At 47.4% G+C, this 20,875-nt stretch overlaps 1 protein-coding gene across 20 annotated transcripts in view; it reads right to left on the reverse strand.

Annotated features, from left to right (window-relative positions):
• The window catches only part of St3gal3 (ST3 beta-galactoside alpha-2,3-sialyltransferase 3), a 202,821-nt gene that overhangs the window by 101,298 nt on the left and 80,648 nt on the right, over positions 1-20,875 (reverse strand). The gene's annotated exons all lie outside the window — the stretch shown is intronic.

Raw genomic sequence — 20,875 nt, forward strand, 5'->3', positions numbered from 1 at the left:
ATCTCGAAATAAAACTCTAAAAGGGCTGGGGATGTAGCTCAGTGGAAAAGTGTTTACCTTGTACACCCAAGGCTCTGATTCAATTCCTTGTAGTTTGTCTGGTTGGTTGGTTTTTTTCAAGACAAGCTTTCTCTGTGCAGCCCTGGCTGCTCTGGAATTCACTGTAGACCAGGCTGGCCTCAAACTCACACAGATCCTCCTGCCTGTGTTGGGATTTAAGGCTGGCTTTAATTAATTAAATTAATTAATTTATTTATTTTTACTTTGGTTCTGGGGGTGGAACTGAAGTTATCCGCCTTGTGTAACACGTGCCTTCACCGCTGAGCCATCTTGATGACTTCCGCATGTCTTTTAACTAAAGTTTACTTAAGACTTTCCACACTTGTTATATGTAATTGCTTATTTAACAATACATTTGACTAGGTTTGTAAATCTTTGCTGTCTAGACTACTATGCCTTCCTCAGTTTTGAACTGACTTTCCTCATTCCTTTTCCTTCCTTCTTTCCTCCCTCCCTCCTTCCTTCTCTCCCTCCCTCTCTCCCTTCCTTCCTTTCTGTTTGTTTGGGTTTTTGTTTTGTTTTTGTTTTTTTTTTCAGTCAGGGTTTCTCTGCATAGCCCTGGCTGTCCTGGAACTCACTCTGTAGACCAGGCTGGCCTCGAACTCAGGGATCTGCCTGCCTCTGCCTCCCAAGTGCTGGGATTAAAAGTGTCTCTCACCACTGCCTGGCTTACTTCACTTCTTAATATGAGGGAAGTGGAAGGTTACAGTGGTATCTTTTTAAAGAATCATTATCGCCCCCGTATTAGCACTTGTTTTCTGTTAAGAGAAAAATCTCTGACAAAAGCAGCTTAAAGAAGTCAGGGTTTATTCTGGTTCACAGCTCAAGGTACCGCCCATTATGGTGGGAAAGCCTGGTGGTGAGGACTTGACGTGGCTGTGTTAGTCAGGAAACAGAGAGCAATGGAGGCTCCCATGCAGGTGGCTGTCTCCTCCTCGCTCAGTCCAGGACTTCAGCCCATGGAACGGTGTCACCCAAACTTAAGGTGTGTCTTCCTACCCAGTTAACTAATTTAACAACTCCCTCTCAGACAGGACTGAAGGCTGACTACCATGGTGATTCTAAATCCCACCAAGACGACAGTCAAAATTATCCATCCTACCTCCTCACACATATTTACTATATAGTAGCCATAATTACAACGACCAGTTATTTTCCAATGTCATTTTGAGCTTTGTCTTATCACACACACACACACACACACACACACACACACACACACGGAGGGAGGGAGGGAGGGGGTTCTATAATAAACAAATAAGGATACTGCATTTCTAGCACACCACGGTGCTAGGAATAACGCTCAAGGTTTGCACACGCAGGGCAAGCGCCTTGCTAGCCAGAGCTGCACCTCTGAAGAACGCCCTTTGCAAGGCCTTCCTCGTCTAGCCTCAGAGATATGCATTTCACAACATTCTCTAAGTCCCTAGGAATTGAGCCCCGTTGAGTTACCACGTTCTCTGACCACATTTAAAAGCTGAGAATGTAGGTTTGTTTTTAAGGTAAAATTCCTCACTCTATAAAGATGGGCAGGATCCAGCCAGCAGAGTAACTGAAGGCAAACCACCTTATAGCAAGAGCTAATGAGTAGATATTTACCATGGGCAGCTGATGTGGGCATACTTGATAGGTATTCATTGGCTGATCTTACCAAGATCGCTTGCTCACAACCACCATAAGCAGAAAGAAATTAATGTGAAAAGAAAATCTCAGTCAAGTGTCTGTGTCTTTGTGTCTAGATGCACACATGTGTGCAGGTGGCTGAGGAGGCCAGCAGAGGGCATCAGATCCTCTGGAGCTGGAGTTACAGTTGATTGGAGCCACCCAATGTGGGTCCTGAGAACCAAACTCGGGTCCTCTTCAAAAGCAGCAATCTCTCTTAACCACCAGCCATCTCTCCAGCCCCTAATGTAATGAATTTCATAAATATTTAGAGGGAGCTGGCAACCTTCTTTATATTAAACACAGAAAAACCAGTTGTTAGAGATGAAAAGACAGTTTGAAAAATTCTTTTGAGGGGCTGGAGAGACAGTTAGTTCAGTTGCTATGTGCACTGACAGCTCTTCCAGAAGACTGGAGTTCAAAACCCAGCAACTACGTGGCAGCTCACAACTGTCTGTAACTCCAAGATCTGACACTCTTACACAGACACACATGCAGGCAATAAACACCAATGCACATACAATAAAGGCAAATAAATTAATTTTAAAAAAAGAAAGAAAGAGAAACTCCTTTGAGGAGAACAGTTATGAAGCCCACATCTCTGGAAGGGCTGGGTGTGTAGTCTTGTGTCTCACTCCAGACTGGCAAGGAACTTGACGAGTGCCCCTCTAGGTATGGAGAAACGGTGGGCTGCCTGTAGAGGGGCTTCCTATCTACCTGCTAAGTCTCAGGTCACTGAGAGATGGGCTGCCCCAGCATGGGAGCTAACCTGCACTCTCAGAGGTGTGTGAATGAGCTACTCTTTCAGTCGCTTCCTCAAAATATCTGCCTAGAGGGTTCGCAGGTCCTCAGTGGCCAAAATCAAGAGTAGACATCCAGACTTCCAGGAGCTGTGGGGATGAACATTAGGACTGAGGCACTGTACCCCAAATGAGCAGGAGTCTGCTGAATGCCTCCAGGAGAACCCCAAGAGTGAGCTTTAAACACAAGCAGGACCCAGCGAGTGCACCATTCCCCCAGATTTAACTTTTCCTCCTCTAGAGCAGCGTTCTCACCCTTCCTAATGCTGTGACCCTTTAATACAACAACCAGAAAAGTATTCCATTGCTGCTTTCAAACTGTAATTTTGCTACTGTTATGAATTGTAATGTAAATATCTGTGCTTTCTGATGGTCTTAGGTGAAAAGATCATTTGAATTTCCCCAAAGGGGGTGTGACCCAGAGGTTGAGAACTGCTGTTCTGTAGCTATCCAAGGGTAGCCAAAGATGGCTGTCAGTGACTGGGAAGGTCAGGGAGAAGACAGAGAGCAGGCCTCCTCTTCTGTACCCCAAGCCATGGCTCTTACAGGTCAAATGAAGTTAGGAGGTGGAACTACAAATGTGGGTGGGTTTGTTTGTTTGATTGGTTTTGTTTTGTTTGCTTGTTTGTTTGTTTTGAGACAGGGTTCCAGTAGCCTTGGCTGGCCTGGAGCTTGCTATTATAGGCCAGGCTGTATCCGCATCAGAGATCTGCTTCTCTGTGCAGAGTGCTGGGATTAAAGGCTTGCATACCACACCTGGCTTCAGAACTACAGCTCCGAATGAACTGAACGTTACATAAGACCGGATGCTCTAATTCTGGACTTGCCAGCCAAAGTGACCATGGGCTTTTGTTACTTCAGAAATATCAAGAACATCACTGGACTTGGACACCCAGAACATTAAAGGGACAGAAGGAATCCAAATAATATTTCTGTGGTTATGTGATGTGCCCTGCATTTTCAGCTGCACTGGCAAAGGGAAATAGTGATTTACATGATTAGTCATTTGGTTGTTGTTTTGGTTTCCTGTGGTAGTGGGGAGAAAGGGTCCGGAGCCTCACCCACGCTAGGCAAGCTGGACTCGAATCCACAACCCAACAGGATGGCTTCAGGTTCACATACGCAGGCTGTGGGAAGGACCGGCGGTGGAGGGCTGCGGAGGGCTGCCTGAAGCACAAGCAGGCTACTGTGCCTCCCCTGGGTGGCCTTTACTCTTCCCACGGACTTTTCATCACAACTTTCCAACATGGCCACCAGTAACTGGTAGGCAGTATATTTAGCATTACCATGGAAAAGGGACAGCGATTCATCCGCTCTGTTCCTGACTTGGAAACCCCTGGTGAGGAGTGGGTGTGAGCCAGGCCTGCAGCAGCCCTTGACCTGCTCAAATCTCAAACATGGAGGAGCAGGAGTCGGTGGAAGTGACAAGTTCCCATGACATGCAGTGAGGAGGGGGTTTACCAGAAGGAACGAGCGGCCCTGAGCAAAGGCCCCTTGGAACAGTAGAACAATCTCTGGCAATCACAGGGGCTGAATCTCTGAGGACCAATGGGCCAGATGCCCAACTCTCTCTCTCCTCATTCATCTTCCGACAATCTCCTACAAGAATCCTGCTCACAGCTCTGCCTGGGCCTGCTGCTCTCGCCTCCTGGCCTCCCTCCTCCGCCTCCTGCCTGACCTGAGGCCTCCTCTGCCCTGGAGGCTTGCTCTGCCTGAGGCTCTCCAGCAGCCCTGCTTCTCTGCTCTCTGGGCCACCTACCTGGAGGGGGAGAAAGGATGGGCCACTCTGTGGAGTTTGTGGAGGGTCTTTGATCTGTGCATTTTAATCAACTTAGGAAGAAGAGGAAGAAGAGGAGGAGGAAGAGGGAGGAGAAGGAGGGAGGAAGAGTAAGAAGTAAAACACAGCCTAGCTGTTACTTCTTCAAATATTTTTCTTCCTCCCCGCACCCCCCCTTTTTGATTACCAATGAGGCTGCCAGAAGTCCCACGCTGCAGTGATGCTCTGCCATTGTTGTCCTAGTAATTTTTCACTCCATTTCATTTTGAATAGTTTCTATTGATACATCTTCTGGTTCACTCCCCTCTCTCTCTTTTTTTCTTACAGCATTGGACAGGTCAATGAGCCAGCTAGTATATTTTCTCATCTCAGACATCATTCTTTTTATATCCAGTTCCTTTTATATCTCTCATGCCTTTCCTTAATATTCCCAAGCTTTCTCTGCACTCTTGAACATATGGAATATGTTATAGCGTCCTTGTCTACTAAGCAAACACTCACATCATCTCCAGGCCTGCCTTTACTGATCTCACACACACAGACACACACACACAGACACACACACACACACACACACACACACACACAGACACACACACACACTCACACACACTCACACACACACACACTCATACACACACACACATACACACTCACACCACACACACACATATACTCACACACACACTCACACACACACATACATTCACACATACACACACACACACACTCACACACATACACTCACACCACACACACACACACAAACACTCACACACACATACACTCACACACATATTTAAACACACACTCACACTCTACTCACACTCACATACTCACACACCCCACAGGAGTGGGGTTTCATTTTCACGCTTCTCTGCATTACCTGACAGCATCTGGTTGGTGGCCAGCCATATGAATTTTTACTTTGTTAAAATGTGGTACATAGCCAGGCAGTGGTGGCACACGTCTTTAATCCCATCACTTAGGAGGCAGAGGCAGGTGGATTTCTGAGTTCGAAGCCAGCCTAGTCTTCAGAGTGAGTTCCAGGACAGCTAGGGCTATACAGAGAAACCCTGTCTCGAAAAACAAACAAACAAACAAACAAACAAACAAACAAAACAAACAAAAAAAAATGTGGCACATAAGGAGTCCTTAATTGTTTTGAGGTAGAATTGAATTCTTAGGAAGAGCGAAATCATTTCAACATGGCTTACTTGTAAGTTCTGTATGTTAGAACTGGAGGCAAGAGTGGCCTCTAGTCCGGGCTAATTTTGTACTGTCACTAATGCCGCCCCATTATGGCAGCCCTGTCCTTCAGTGTATGCTATCGCAAACTCTGTTTTATGAACTCCCCCACTATTCCCAACTCTGAGTGGCCTCTAGGTCCTCACGCCACTTTCCAGGGTTCTTTCCTGGTTCCCAAGGTGTCCATGTCCACGTAGCAGCCAAGCAGTCCAGGGGGACTGGCTGCACACCCCGAGTTCCCTGCACAGGCCTCTTCCTCAGCTTCTCAGCTGGTCCCTCGCCTTAGAAGAGCCTTGGCTCTCGTTCCCTTCACCGAGGCCCGGAACTGCCTGGTGTGTAGCTGGGGTGAGGAAGGCCTTACTTAGCTCATTGGGTTCTTTTCTTTCAGAGCCCAGCATCCTTGCTTCAAAGTCCGCAAAGAAAGTTGGGGGTTTTTTCCTACAAAATTTGTGGGGGTTTTCCTGTCCTTTTTCCTTTCTTTGCCTTTTCTTTGTGCACACTCAACTTATTCTGCCCAACTGCCCACTTCGCCTAAAGCAATCTCTCACGAGGACCGCCCGTCAACCCGCCAGTCCTACTTACAATGCCGCCCGCCCAGTCATTAAAGATGACGGCTGAAGAAGCCTCACACAGCTTGTCTTTGTCACCCTCACACATACCCAGTATCTGGTCCTCAGCCCTGGAAGTGGCTCCACTCTTCACCCAAGAGCAGTCCCTGAACGCTGCTTTCCCCGTTTCACCCAGTTAATCAGTCTATAGGTAGTCAGGCTGGGCTGCTAAATTCCCTTCTTTAAAGATCAGCCCAGCTGTGAAGAGCACTGACTGCTCTTCTGAAGATCCTGAATTCAAATTCCAGCAACCACATGGTGGCTCACAACCATCTGTAATGAGATCTCATGCCCTCTTCTGGTGTGTCTAAAGACAGCTACAATGTACTTACATCTAATAAATAAATAAATCTATAAAAAAATAAAGATGAGCCGAAAGGAAATGCTGCTGCTCATACTTAAACATCATTAACTTCCATGAATGGGAACACACACACACACACACACACACACACACACACACACACACACAAGGCAGAGCTCACCTCACCCAGTATCTCTAGCACCTAACACAGGGTCTGGTACAAAGGTGGGGGTCCATAAATATGTTGAATGAGTGGTGTGACTAGGGGGGCCTACAGACTAGCTGGGGACATGGATCCTCTGTTCTTTTCTACTCGCGGGGAGGGGCCAGTGCCAGTGGTGGCAGCAGTGGTAGGTATGGTCCTTAGCCTCTCTGGGTCAGTCATCTTTCACAACAGTGACTGCCTAGCTCTGCCCACTCCTGACTCTCAGCCCGCCCAGCTGGTGACACCGCAGACCCCCACCTACTGAGGGTGTCCCATGACTCTGCTTAGACTAACTGTCTACGTCTCTGTTTACTTTCCCATACGTTGCCATTTTCTGATTCTTGCTTTGGGGTTCCCTCTGAGAACCCCTAACTTGTCAGCACATCATTTCTAAAGGCCTGAACTTCAACCTCGTCCACGAAGAGCCCTGAGCATCCCAAGCTGCACGCTTTACACATACGAGTTCTTGGAACTATGTGCTCATGCTGCCTGCAAAGGAAATGCCACCTCAAACATACCAATGCTCTGGGGACAACTTGCCTCTGAGGTAGCCCACAGGACAGTCCAGGTCTCACCACCCTGAGCACATATCTGCCTACAGTCAGAAGATCATGGGACTCCTGAGTCTACCAGGCTCAGAGCCACTGACAGCCACAGACAGCTGATACAGCAGCGGAAAGCACTCCTCTCCCTGACACCACAGCAGCAAGGAGGCAGCTGCACACGGAAGGAAAAACGCTTAGTCTCTTGGTGGCTTAGGCCTCCTGCTTCAGCCAGGCCAGTAAATGCAGGGTAACACAATCTACCAACCAAGGAGCACATGTGTCCTGTGCCTGGCTCCAGGCGGGAAGTGGCCTGGGTGATACCAAGCTCTGCCCTTCTCCAGCACCTGCACCAGGTCAGAGCTGTGAATGTACAAAGTGCTTTTGCAGATGCTGGGAGCCTTTGAAGTAAACTGTTAACTCTTTCAGGGATCCTACAAAGGGATTAAGTATGTCTTTTGGGTCACAGTAAGAGTCATAAAGTATTGGTGGGGGAGAACCCTAGAGAATTTGTAAACCTCCTGGAAAGTTCAGAAACTGAGCATAAAAAGCAGGCCACGAGCAAACTGTGTGCATGCATCAAATAAGGAACACTTCCCTTACTGCGCGGAATTTACTGAACTACATGTCATGCACAATAGGTCTGCTGTCATTAAACAGGCAAACACAGGAGCCGCTGAAAAGTCAGGCCATAAAACCAGTGGGAACTCAGAAGATTTGAACGGGACAATTACTCACTTTGAACCAACTAAAGGGCAGAGAGCCCCTCACCCAGCCTGTAGAGAACATCCTTCCAAGCGTGCAGTGACCGTTTCTGAAAGGGATGGAGGAGGGGGTCCAAACGGGGCTCAGCCCCCGATCCTAGTGTAATTTACAGTTACATTCTGGAAGGATGACCAGTGAAAGTACCTTTTCAGAAACATTACGGTTCCGGGAATGCATACATCTAATCATGGGTGGCAAAACACCCGCGGCACCTTGATGCATGTGCTTGCTCTCATGTCTGAGACATCTGCCAGACTCTGAGCTTTCAAAGCACGACATCTGTCCATCCTTCAAGTGAAACAGTGCTCCTGAGAGGTAGACAGTCTGGTTGGTAACAATCACACAAGGGCCTTTTCGTTAAGACAACCTCTTTCCTTGGCGCATAGCAAGGGTGTCAGGCACACTCCCGTTTCCTCACACAGAATACCAGAGAGATGTGCACTCCAGGGGGAAATCTAATAGAAGTCAGAACTGCTGGGCAGGGGTGTAGCTAGGGGTAGAGGACTTTCCTAACATGCTGGAGGCCCTGGCTTTAATCTGCAACACTGCGGACAAACTGCTTCATCAAGAATTGGTTCTAGGGGCTGGAGAGATAGCTCAGAGGTTAAGAGCACTGGCTGATCTTCCAGAGGTCCTGAGTTCAATTCCCAGCAACCAACGTGGTGGCTCATAACCATTTGTAATGGGATCTAATGCCCTCTTCTGGTGCATCTGAAGACAGTGTACTCATATACTTAAAATAAATAAATAATTCTTTAAAAAAGAGAGAGAGGAGAGAGAGAGAGAGAGAGAGAGAGAGAGAGAATTGGTTCTGCCTTTTAAAAAATGTAAAATTTCTCTGGATGTGTCCATGCATATATGCCTTTAGTCCTATTACTCAGGAAGAGGAGGCAAGCGGACCTCTGTGAGTTTGAGCCAGCCCGATGTACAGAGAAGTTTCAGGCCAGCAATAAGACCCTATCTCAAGCCAGGCGTGGTGGCGCACGCCTTTAATTCCAGCTCTCGGGAGGCAGAGGCAGGTGGATTTCTGAGTTCCAGGCCAGCCTGGTCTACAAAGTGAGTTCCAGGACAGCCAGGGCTACACAGAGAAACCCTGTCTCGAAAAACCAAACCAAATATCAAAAACCAAAAAAAAAAAAAAAAACCCTAAAGAACCAAAAACCAAAAAAACAACAACAACAAAAACCCCCACCCTGTCTCAAAACAAACAAACTCCCAACAAAAGAAAACAAATTTCAATTGGGTGTGTCCATAAAGAATAAGCCATTGTGACAGTGCAGGTGACAGTGCAGGTAAGCACTGTTGCTTTGTTTAAAAAAAAAAAAAAAAAAAAAAGCCCAAGATCAACTGTGGTGATACATTTTAATGAAAACATCTCTTACATTCTAAGAGACCTGAACTTTGGCTGGCCCTCAGAGCAGAGTTAATTACACACCTCAAGGTCACTCAGGACTCGGCCTGTTCGCCTGCTGTGTGCTCAGCCAGTCTAACCTGCCCTTCAGAGAACAAGTCACAACCCACCTTACTTGTTTATTATTAGTAGTAAGTATATGCTTGCTTATTATTACTTATTTATATGACAGTGTACGTCTATGCATGAGGAGGTCAGAGGGCATCAGATCCCCCAGAGCTGGAATTATGGCAGCTGTGAGCTGCCTGATGTGGGTGCTGGGAACTAAACTCTTGTTTCCTGCAGGTAGAGTATGTGTTCTTAATCACCAAACCGTGTCTCCAGCCTCGTCCCTCCCAACCCCCACGTAACTAGCTTTTACAACCTAAGCTAATGCACAGCTTTAATTCTGTAATAATAATAACAGTTTTTTCCATGCCCTGTGCATATGCTCCAACTCCCCACCCCTCAGAATGGAATGCAGATGTTCCCACTCGACCAGTGTTCTAAAATGGAAACAGCTATGTTACACTGCAAGTTCCCATTCTAGGCAATAGGAAACCCGCACGGAAGTCCCTGAAAGTGGGGTGATAGCCAGGCCTCATGCTCACGTATAGAGCCTCAGATGGAATTCCAGCCAATAGCACTGATCATGGTTTGAATGAGAAGTCCCCACAGTCTTGAGCACTGGAACACTTAGTCCCCATGGCTGGACTGTGGGGGGAGGGGGTGTGTGTCACTGGAGGGCATGTGTCACTGGAGGTGGCATTGAGAGGGCTAAGACTTGCACCATTTCAAGATCCATTTCTGTCTCCTGACTGTGGTTCCAGATGTGAGTCCTCAGCTTCTGCTCCAGCTGCCATGCCTCCACTCAACCACCGTGGGCTCTTAACCCTCTGGAACCGTAAGCCCGATTTAACGTTCCTTCTAAGAGTTGCCTTGGCTGTGGCTTTTTATCACAGCATGAAGAGTAACTGATTGATACAGAGCCTGACAAGCCCTATCAGTCTTGTGTTAGCCCTTCCTTTTCTCATTCTACAGAGCCACCACCCACTCCCATCAGCTGACATGAACCCAGTACTGAGTAAGTGGCCCCCACTGATAACAACCATCTCTCCCATCTAGAGCAGTGTACAGGGACATTAATGATGTACATGATGTTCAACCATTGCATCGGTCAGACAATCACAGTTCTTCACATCAAAAAAACCTTTTTTTAAGAGAAGATATCACTGTGTAGTCCTGGCTGGCCTGGAACTGGCTTTGTAGACCAAGCTGAACTGAACTCACAAAAATCTACCTGCATCCACCTCCTGAGTACTGGGATGTGCCATACACGTGACCATCTTCAAATTTTAAGTGACAAACATATATAGGCAAAATGGTCCACCAGGCAAGCAAACTCCTCCCACGAGAAGCAGCCTTGCCCATCTTCCTTCCCTGGTCACTGGCTCCTATCGCAAAGGGCACAGCAGTACATGGATTGAAGAACTATCTTACTCAAAATAGAGCTTTCCCTTCCAAAGATGCAACACTGTACAGCCTCCCATTGAAGCTGCATTAAACATAAGCACCGTGTCAGGGCTTGCATGGACGAAGACAGGACAACAGGTACAAACAGCAGTCAAACGCGCCGAGGAGAGAGCAGACTGAGGGGGCTCTTCACTGACCACTCCTCGTGCTGCCCTTGACACCATCAATGCAATCTTCACAGAGGGGATATGATATGCCTGAGGTCCCAACCACTAAGTGAACTGGCAGGGAAGCTGCTGAGCAGGCTCAGGCCCAACTCGGAGGCTGCTTGTCCCTTCCTCAGTCCACGAGAACTCCAGGGAAATGAGAACAGACGCTCATGTTAGGACAGCTGCAACAGAGCAACTGTGTCCTGCTCTCTCTGTTCCCTGTCCCAAGGGCGATCCAACCATACCACACGTGAATTGTGAGAGTCGATGGGATTGCAGAGAGCGGCTGGCCAAAGTGCAAAAGGCTCCCACATCACCTCCAGCCGGGGAAATAAACCACAACATGGCATCAATTTATCAACGACAAACTAAAATAGGAAAGTGGTTTTATAAAACAAACACAGAGAATCCCACTGACCTAGACTAAATTAACTGACCCAGGAAAGTAACTTAGACATTCACAAGCTAAAAATCCAGTCCCAACTAGATATGCGTATGCTGGCATGGGGGAGGCAAGAGGCTTTTGACGGGACAGAGTCCCCTGTGGCTAGCCTCTAGTGGGGTACCATCAGGAGGGGCCAATGGGGAAGCAGGACCTTTCGAAACATGGACAGAAGCCACTCCCACTGCAGCGAAGATCTCATGGCTCCCACCTCCTCTCTGTCCTGGGAAAACCAAGCTAAAATCAATCCTGTTTATGACACCAAGTAAACCTGTGCCCCCCTGCAAGGCCACCAACACGCAGCTATAAGATTACGAGTGACAGCTCAGCAGAAGAGCAGCTGGCCTAGGAGACAGGTAAATGACTTACCTGCAGTTTGTACCTAGTATCCCCAATAATCATACAAAGGAAGCCAGTCCACAATATAGTGGCATGAAGAGGCAGGGCTGATAGGAAGTTTAGGTCATGAGGCCTCTACCCTCCCCAGCAGGATGCCCTTAGAGAACAGGCTCCAGGGATCTGCACCTCCTGCTGTGTGAGGCGCAGCACCGTGGCAGTGAGAGGAGCATCTCTGGTGCTGAGGGTTCTTTAGTCCCTGCATGTGCTGGCTCCATGATCTCGGAGCTCTGGCCTTCAGCACTTCAAGGAATAAATCTGGTTTATAGCTCTCACAGCCTAAGATATTTTTTGTCATAAAGATGAAGGACTAAGATGTTCAACAAAATAAGAAACCCCTCTCCAGACAATAATATTTTTCAGTCATAAAAATAATGCACATTCAATATAAAAACCAAATTAGGGCTCGGACACGGCTCAGGAGGTAAAAGGGCTTGCCAAGCAGGCCTGATGACCTGAGCTCAATCCTCTGACCCCATGGTGGGAGGGCCAGCTCCTGAAAGTTGTCTTCTGACCTCCAACACACTTGCCCTGTGGGGTACACACATATACACACACACACACACACACATATTCCACACACTAATAATAAAATAAAAAATTTAACTTTAGGGAGCTGGCGAGATGGCTCAGCGGTTAAGAGCACTGACTGCTCTTCCAGAGGTCCTGAGTTCAAATACCAGCAACCACATGGTGGCTCACAACCATCTGTAATGAGGTCTGACGCCCTCTTCTGGTGTGTCTGAGGACAGCTATAGTGTACTTACATATAATAATAAACAAATACATCTTTAAAAAAAATTTAAATTTAAAAGTCCAGATTTTAGAAAAATCTCATAAACAACAAGGCAGGACTTTTTGATGTTTCCCTTCACTACTTAAAGTTAATTGCTACATTTCATGAGCTGTGTGCTTTGACATCTCTTCCCATTGATATGTATGTGAACAAGTAAATATGTAATTCTACTTACACACTGCCTTAACTTCATGTTGATTATAATGTAATACCTTGGACATAGTCTATGTCAATTAAAAAAAAAAACTTAAAGTCCTTTTTTTTTTTTTTTCTTTTTAAAGGTAGGGTCTCATGTAGCCCAGGCTGGCCTGCCACCTCCCAAGCACTGGGATTAAGGTATGTGCTACTGTACCAAGCTCTGTTATCTTTTCTTTTTACTTGAAAGTGGGACCTTTTCTATTACACAGCACTGGCTGCTCTGAAACTTGTCCTGTAGACCAGGCTAGCCCCAAACTCACAGATATTCGCTCACCTCTGCCTTCCTGAACACTGGAATTAAAGGTGTGTGCTACTATGCCCAGCTCTAAATCAACCAGATTATTCTCCTGCATGGGAGCATCATTATTGATGAAATGGGAACTACTCCTTCTAATACTTTAACTAATTTTTTTATTTAATTAAAATTAATTCAAGCTGGAGAGATGGCTCAGCGGTTAAGAGCACTGACTGCTCTTCTGGAGGTCCTGAGTTCAAATCTCAGCAACCACATGGTGGCTCACAAGCATCTGTAATGAGATCTGACGCCCTTTTCAGGTGTGTCTGAAGACAGCTACAGAGTACTTACATATAATAAATAAATTTAATTCTTTTGTTTGTCTGTTTGTTTTGTTTTGTTTTGTTTTGTTTTTCGAGACAGGGTTTCTCTGTGCAGCTCTGGCTGCCCTGGAACTCACTCTGTAGACCAGGCTGGCCTCGAACTCAGAAATCCACCTATCTATGCCTCCTGAGTGCTGAGATTAAAGGCATGCGCCACCACTGCCTGGCAAAATTAATTCTTTGTGTTTCTGCGTTGTGGGAGGAGTGTGCATTGCCACAGCACTTGTGTAATGTCAGCGAATCACTTCTGGAGAGAGTGTCCTCTCCTACCATGTGGGGATTGGGGATGGAGCTCAGGTCATCAGGCATGGTGACAAATGCCTTCCTTTACTGGCTGGGCCATCTTACTGGCTTCTACCTTCTATTTCTCAAGCCACCAGATCAATTCTATTATGGCAGATTAAACCAATTAAGACAAATGGCCAGACAGTTTAAAGAGCAACCTAGGAAGCCACAAGAACATTTGCATCTGAGGTGGTTTTTGTCTTAATCAATAGTTAAAATGGGGACATGGTGTGATTTCTGTATCTCTGTCTGCCTCGTGTGTGTGTGTATGTGTGTTAATGTGTGCCTGCCTACACTCAGGCTTACACACATTAACCTGCTTTAAAAAAAAAAATATTTACCAGGAACTTATAATGTGCCAAGAGCTGTTCTATCAAAACGCACGAGGTCTTTGGTTCAGTGCCGCCTACAGCATAGTGGTAGAGAGTGACAGAACGCAGATGGGGACAGCCACTTAGAATGGGTGAATACTGAGGATGAGTGGAGGCATGGCTTTCTGAAGAGACTACCCCAGATAAAGTAACCTTCCTGTAGGGTGACACTGGACAATGAAGACAGTCGTACCGTGGAGGAGGTAAGAGAAGCCTGCGAAGTACAAAGGCCGAGAGGCAGGAGGAGACCCAGCATCTCCAAGGAGGAGCAAGTGTGCCGTGGCTGTGGGCAGCGAGGGGCACAGATGGCAAAGTGAAATCATGGAGGTAAGGTGGACTTTGTAAGTCAGTTAGGATCATGGTCAATGTGCGTGGCTGAGGCCCTGGAGAGCTCACACTGAGGACCAGACAGGAACCAGGCTCACTGAGAAAGTCCTCTGGGAGGCAACTAACGAGCAGACAGCCCAGTACTGAGCAACGGTTCTGGGCCAGGGCAGAGGGGCCAGGACCTTGGACAGTAGTTGGAGGAGGAGGACAGAAAGAGCGGGGAGGGAGGACGCGGATGGAAGGGAGGACGTGGGTGGAAGGGTGTTTCTGTTTCCTACAGGGAGGAGGACGACACAGGCTCTGGGCTCATGGTTTGAAGTGTGAGAAGTTTGCAGCGGGTCCTGTGAGTGATTCATGTTTATCCGTAAACCCTCCGATTTGGGGACGTTCACAGAATTTTTGAAGGTCTTCATTGACTGCCTGGTTTTAGTGCCACAGTTAACCTTTGTGTTTTGACCTTGGGTCCCGCATCATGCTGGACCTGGTGAAGCTCTAGGAGTCTGCGTGCACAGTTCGTAGATTCTCTGGGATTCTCTGTGTGACCACAGAGACAGCAGTTTAACCTCCTTCTTGCTCATCTATAACCCATAAGGACCTTTTCTCCCTTCACGCTTTCTGAGACTTTTAGCGGTGGAGCCTGATTTCAGGCTTATGGGTTGTGGGTCCTTGCAGGTGCCCTGCATCAGGCTAAAGACCTTTCTTTCTTTTTTTAAAAAATGTTTTAACTAGTTCTTCGAGAAAACACATTTCATATGTGTTTTATCATATTCATGCTCCTTCGAGCTGCTCCTTTGAGTGGTCCCTTCATAAACAGAGGTTCAGTTTGTCAAACACTCTTTCTTCAGCAGCTGATGGGGTCTGTAATTGGTTTATTTAATTATAAAAATATTTTCCCAAAAGATTTATTTATTTAGTATATGTGAGTACACTGTAGCCACCTTCTGACACACCAGAAGAGGGCATCAGATCTCATTACAGATGGTTGTGAGCCACTATGCTGTTGCTGGGATTTGAACTCAGGACCTCTGGAAGAGCAGCCTGTGCTCTTAAGCACTGAGCCATCTCTTCAACACCTTTCTCTGGTTCTTTATAAGATAATTAATTTTGGCTCATATCCTGGATATTTTAATATTGTGTTATGAAATACGAGGCCTTGTGTGACTCCAATGGAGGGCGTTAATTTTGTTTTCGGAGACAATTGAGCAGACTGGGTTTGGGCAGCAGGTCCTGGCCAGCCTTCCCTGGTTATGGATTCCTTGTCAGCACCACTTTCCAGCCTATTCAGACCACCTTGTGTGTGCACACCCAGCGTCCCGCTGACACCAGCGTCCACTGACACTTGGGAGGTCGCCCGCCCCTTGGTGGATTCTGAAAGCCTGTGTTTGGGGCCGCCTTCTCAAGCACCTCCTTCCGCTCTTCCTCTTCCCTGTGCACTCTGGTTCCTTGGGCCAGAAAGCCAGGGCCTCGGTTACCATTGTCCTTTATGTATTTTCTGAACTGCTGTTCCCAGATCCAGAACTACCAGCAGAAAGGCAGAGATCAAAATAAAAAACAACAGCTCTCATCCACCCTCTTGAGACTTCAGCTTTTCTCAAGTCCTCATCGGTGGTGCTGTCATTACCTCAGCTACCACTGTGGGACAGCTTAGGGCTGGACACCAGGGAAACAGAAGGAAAAACCACCGTGGGATTTCCTCCTCTGTCCAGGCCTTAGGATCCCCCACCCCCCAACACACAGACACATGCATATACACACACTAGAGACATAGCCAGAGGCCATTTCCTGGAGCTGTTTGTATGGTGTGCACTGCTGGCTGGGGTGTGGGACACTGAGGGGAACTGGGAAACACACTGCTGGTTTGATAATGCATTAACTTCTGGTCTTCTTCCCATCCTGTCTGCTATGACTAATGTTTCAGAGTCCTCAAAGAGCTGCGAAGTGCATTCTGTCCAAGCCATTATCGGCGCTTGGTGACAGAGACGTGGGGAGTGATCAGTCCCTTATCTGGGATGGGATCTCACTTCCCTGTGTTTAATTACTCATGTCAAAGAAAGGACATAAAATAGGGATTAAGTCCAAAGTTGTTTTGCTAAGATACTAAGACTTTTTTGGCAATGTAGTATGCCCAGTGCTATGAGAAGTCTCCCCACATAAAGCAATCCAGTGGCCGCCGAGGAAAGCCTGACCAGCTAGCTCTCCCTGCTCTTGGGAATGACGCAAAGCAGAAGACTGCTGCAGAAGACTGCTGGCCAGTGTTCCTCGAGAACATGACTGGCGTGGGACGACCTGACGAGTCTAGCAGGTGGAGTCAGGAAAATGGAATGCTGGGTACAGTGAGGATCAGTCCTAACCAAGTCAGAGTTTGCATGTGGCATGCCTTTATGAAGATGACGGAACAAAACCCATTACTTTGTAGGCTCGTTTTTAAAAGGCTGGGGCTGGAGAGATGGCTCTGCAGTCAGAACACTCACTGCTTCCAGAAGACCTCAGTTCAGTGCCCAGCACCCAGGTCGGAGCCGGCAGCGCCTGGAGCGCTCTAGGACACCGGACGGATCAAATAAATCTGTTCACTGTGGCATCTGCACGCACACACACATACCTACCCAAACACACCCAATTTAATATTTTTTAAATCTTAAAAAAGGATAAAGCTGACTTTCATTCAGCTTAAATCTATCCTCCACTATAAAAGAAAAGAGTGGGAGTCTTCATTCTTTCTCTCCTTTCACAGTGGGCCATGTACAAACCTGGGAGCCTGTGTCCTTAGTTTTACATCACCTTGAGACCCAAGCCAGGGTCGTCTGGGAAAAGGGAGTCTGAATTGAGAAAACTGCCTCCATGGGATTGGGTTGTAGGTGAGTCTGTTGGGCATTTTCTTGGTTAATGATTGATGTGTGCCCAGCCCACCGTGGGTGGTGCCAACTCTTGGCTGGTGGTCCTGGGTTCTACAAGAAAGCAGTCTGAGCAAGCCATGGGGAAGCAAGCCAGTAAGCAGCAGCCTCCCAGGCCAGGGCCTCCGGGTTCCTTCCCTGCTTGAGGTTGAGCGCCTGCCCTGCCTTCATTCAAGGATGGACAGTGACTGACTGTGTAAACCAAATGAGCCCTCACCTCACCTGCTTGCTTTAGTCATGGTGCTCTGTCGAAGAAATAGAAACCCTGGTTAGGACAGAACTATATCCTGTGGTCCATAGTCATTTGCAATTTAAACCTAATATATGTATGTTCTTATAACTCCAGGAGGGATGGAGGTAAAGGACCAAAATTCCCTTGAAAATCAATGAAAAGAGAAAAGAGGCAGGAACTGCTTGGGCAAGAACACAGATGCCGGCCCTAGCATGCCTGCACTCAAGCGGAGCTCTGATGCATACTTGCTATTTGATGTTAGATAAGGAGTTTTGCTTCTCTCTGTGTCAGTTTCCTTAGCAATCTCTATCTCAAAGCCTTGCTTTGAGAGTTGACGCAGAACACTCACAACAGTGATGTTCCATAAACACTGTCTCCTCCTCCTCCTCCTCCTCCTCCTCCTCCTCCTCCTCCTCCCCCTGCCCCCTCCCTCTCCTCCTGTTACCAGGTAAGTACTGCTTGCGGCATGGCTTTTGCACGTAGAGAAGAGTGTGTAAGATCTTAATGTACATCCTAATGAGTTACAGTGAAAGGAACATTCCCCCAGCCCCTACTCAGGTCACTAGAGAGAATGGTCCAGTTCTAAGTCGTTCCCACTACTACCCCAGCTATTATGGAATTTGGTCTCTTATTTCTCCTTGCTGTTTTAACACTGAATTGTGTATCTAAACAAATGTGGTTTCATTTTACTTTCTGAAGTTCATACAAATAAAAACCAGTATACATTCTCTATTGTCTGTCTGCTCTTTTTAAGACTCATCTGTGTTACTGCTGGGCATGTAACAGTGTAACTGGGCATGTAACTGTGTAACTGCTGGGCATGATAGAGCACTTGTCTGGCGCACACAAAGCCCCAGGTTCAATTCCAAGCACCACAGAAGTGAAATACAATAAATAAAACTTAAATTTTATCTCATCTCTTACAGTGGGGCTTGGTGGCATGAGCACACATTTGCCATGCCAGCAACCTGGAAGGCCGAGGCTCAAGGACCGCTGCAAGCTGGAAGCCACCCTAGGCTACACAGAGAGGACCCAGCCAGCTAGAAGTGGGGTACCTAGTGAGATGCTATCTTCAAAAGCCAGGTGTGGGCATGTAACACCGAGCTCGGGAAGCAGAGGCAGAGGCAGGAGGACTGCCACAAGTTTGAAACCAGCCTGGTCCACAAAGATCCCACAGCGGCCAGGGTTCTGTCTCTCTGCAGTGAGGGATCCACATCAAGACCATGTCTCGAGAAATAAACATTGAAATTAAAAAAAAAACAAAAACAAAATAAAAAAAGAATTCTGCAAGGTGTTAATCTATATATAGTTTGATCATTTTCTTCTGTTTCTTATAAATGGGACACTTGCATAATTACTGGTTTTCCCTATATGTGCATTATATTTGGATTTTACAATTCTGAGTACTGCCTGGGACTGGGAGAGCCACCTCCCTGACCTGAGCGAGGCTGGGTCAAAGGGCAGGGTGTGAATTAGTGAGTCCTACACTGTAAATGCAAGAAGGGAAGGGAAGGGGAGGGAAGGGGAGGGGAGGGGAAGGGTGGGGAGGGGAGGGGGGTGTCTGGCTGTGGCTGTCACAAGAGCACAGGCAAGTACAGCAGCCCTCTCATGTGTGACAGGTACCTGAGCACAGATAGCATCCACCCCTGTGACAAAGCTGTCTGATGAGTTGCCAGGGCCTAGGGTATGTGTGGTTCACACTTATCTACACACTGTCACCGTCTTTTCTGAAGTGATTGTATAAACTTGACCTCTCACTTGGAGGAGACTGGCATCTGCTCCATCATGGTCCTGTCAACGCTGGATGGTCAAGCGTCTGAGACTGGTTGTTCCTTGGACCTGTAGTGATTCAGTTTTCACTTTCCTGGGTATTAACGTAATTGACAACCTCTGCCTAGGTTTATGGACCTCTTTTCTGAAATGCTTTTTCAAGTCCTCTGCTCATTTCTACACTGGCGTGTTCACTCCTAAGGATTTTTGTAGTTTCTTGGCTTTAGGAACAAATTTTTTGCTTAGCTAATTATGATGCAGAACTCTCTTTCACGATACCTTTCCACTGTCTTAAAGGAGGTCTTTGATAATAAAAGTCCTTAATTGTGATGTATTATGCTGTCAATCTTTTCTCATAACACAGATGTAACCTGGGGTTCCTTTAAGATCTTCCTTGCCTGTCCAGTCTGTTAAAGTGACTTCTCATGCATGCCTCAGCATTGTGGTGGAGGGGCCCCATGTGGCATGGGATAGTGGCACACATGGTCAGCAAAGGCCAAGTGTGAGCTTTTTAGCCAGGTAGGGATGGATGGGCCCTGAACAGGTGACCGTGTGTTCCAGGTCAGTTAAAGAAATCAAAACTGAGCCGGGCATGCTACAGAGAAGTTTCAGGCCAGCAATAAGACCCTATCTCAAGCCGGGCATGGTAGTGCACACCTTTAATCCCAGCACTTGGGAGGCAGAGGCAGGCGGATTTCTGAGTTCAAGGCCAGCCTGGTCTACAAAGTGAGTTCCAGGACAGCCAGGGCTATACAGAGAAACCCTGTCTTGAAAAACCAAAAAAAGAAAGAAAGAAGGAAATCAAAGCCAGTGTGAGGGATAAATAACCGAGGGACTTGTGAGGCTTTCTGTACAGCACAGATACAGAGTAGGCCCTGGCCCCGGTGGGAGGAACAGCTTTCCTCTTGTCCTCTCTACCACAACTGCCTGGGCCTTGTGAACATGAATTGATTGTGTATGAGGTCAGCGGAAGAGACTAACTACCCTCCAAAGGCCAGCTACGGTCTTTCTGGGATTCAAGCTGAGACAAAGCTTCACCGAATCCTATAGGGATATCCTTCCCCTGGTGCGAAGTTGTTCTGAGCTCCCCAGGGGTAGCAAGCTGAAGAATCAAAGCAGTTGTCTGTCCGTCCTTCCTGCCCTGCCAACAAGAACTGAGGTATGGGGCAGGTGGACTGTGTCTGATGAGGACAACCACCTTCTGGCCTCAGTGACTCGGCTCAGAACAGTGTGTGCCAAACAGCAAGGTCTATACAGTAAACACCGGAAGGGAGGGCGTGTCTGCCTGTGACTGGTGCAGGCAGGTGCAGCGCTCCCTCCAGGAGTTCTTCACCAGAGCACGTGGTGTGTGTGAATGTACAATGGAGGGTGTAGGGCTGTCCTCAGGAAGCTGGCTGCTCTAGTTGCCTGCCATTCTGTAGGTGAGCCCTGATGCTCATCATACCTAGAGCTGGTGGTCCCTCAAAGCCTGCTCTGAGACAGGGTATGCATTCAGAGACTAGATAG

This window comes from Mus musculus, chromosome 4 (genome assembly GCF_000001635.26).
Source record: "Mus musculus strain C57BL/6J chromosome 4, GRCm38.p6 C57BL/6J".
Classification (NCBI taxonomy): Eukaryota; Metazoa; Chordata; class Mammalia; order Rodentia; family Muridae; genus Mus; species Mus musculus.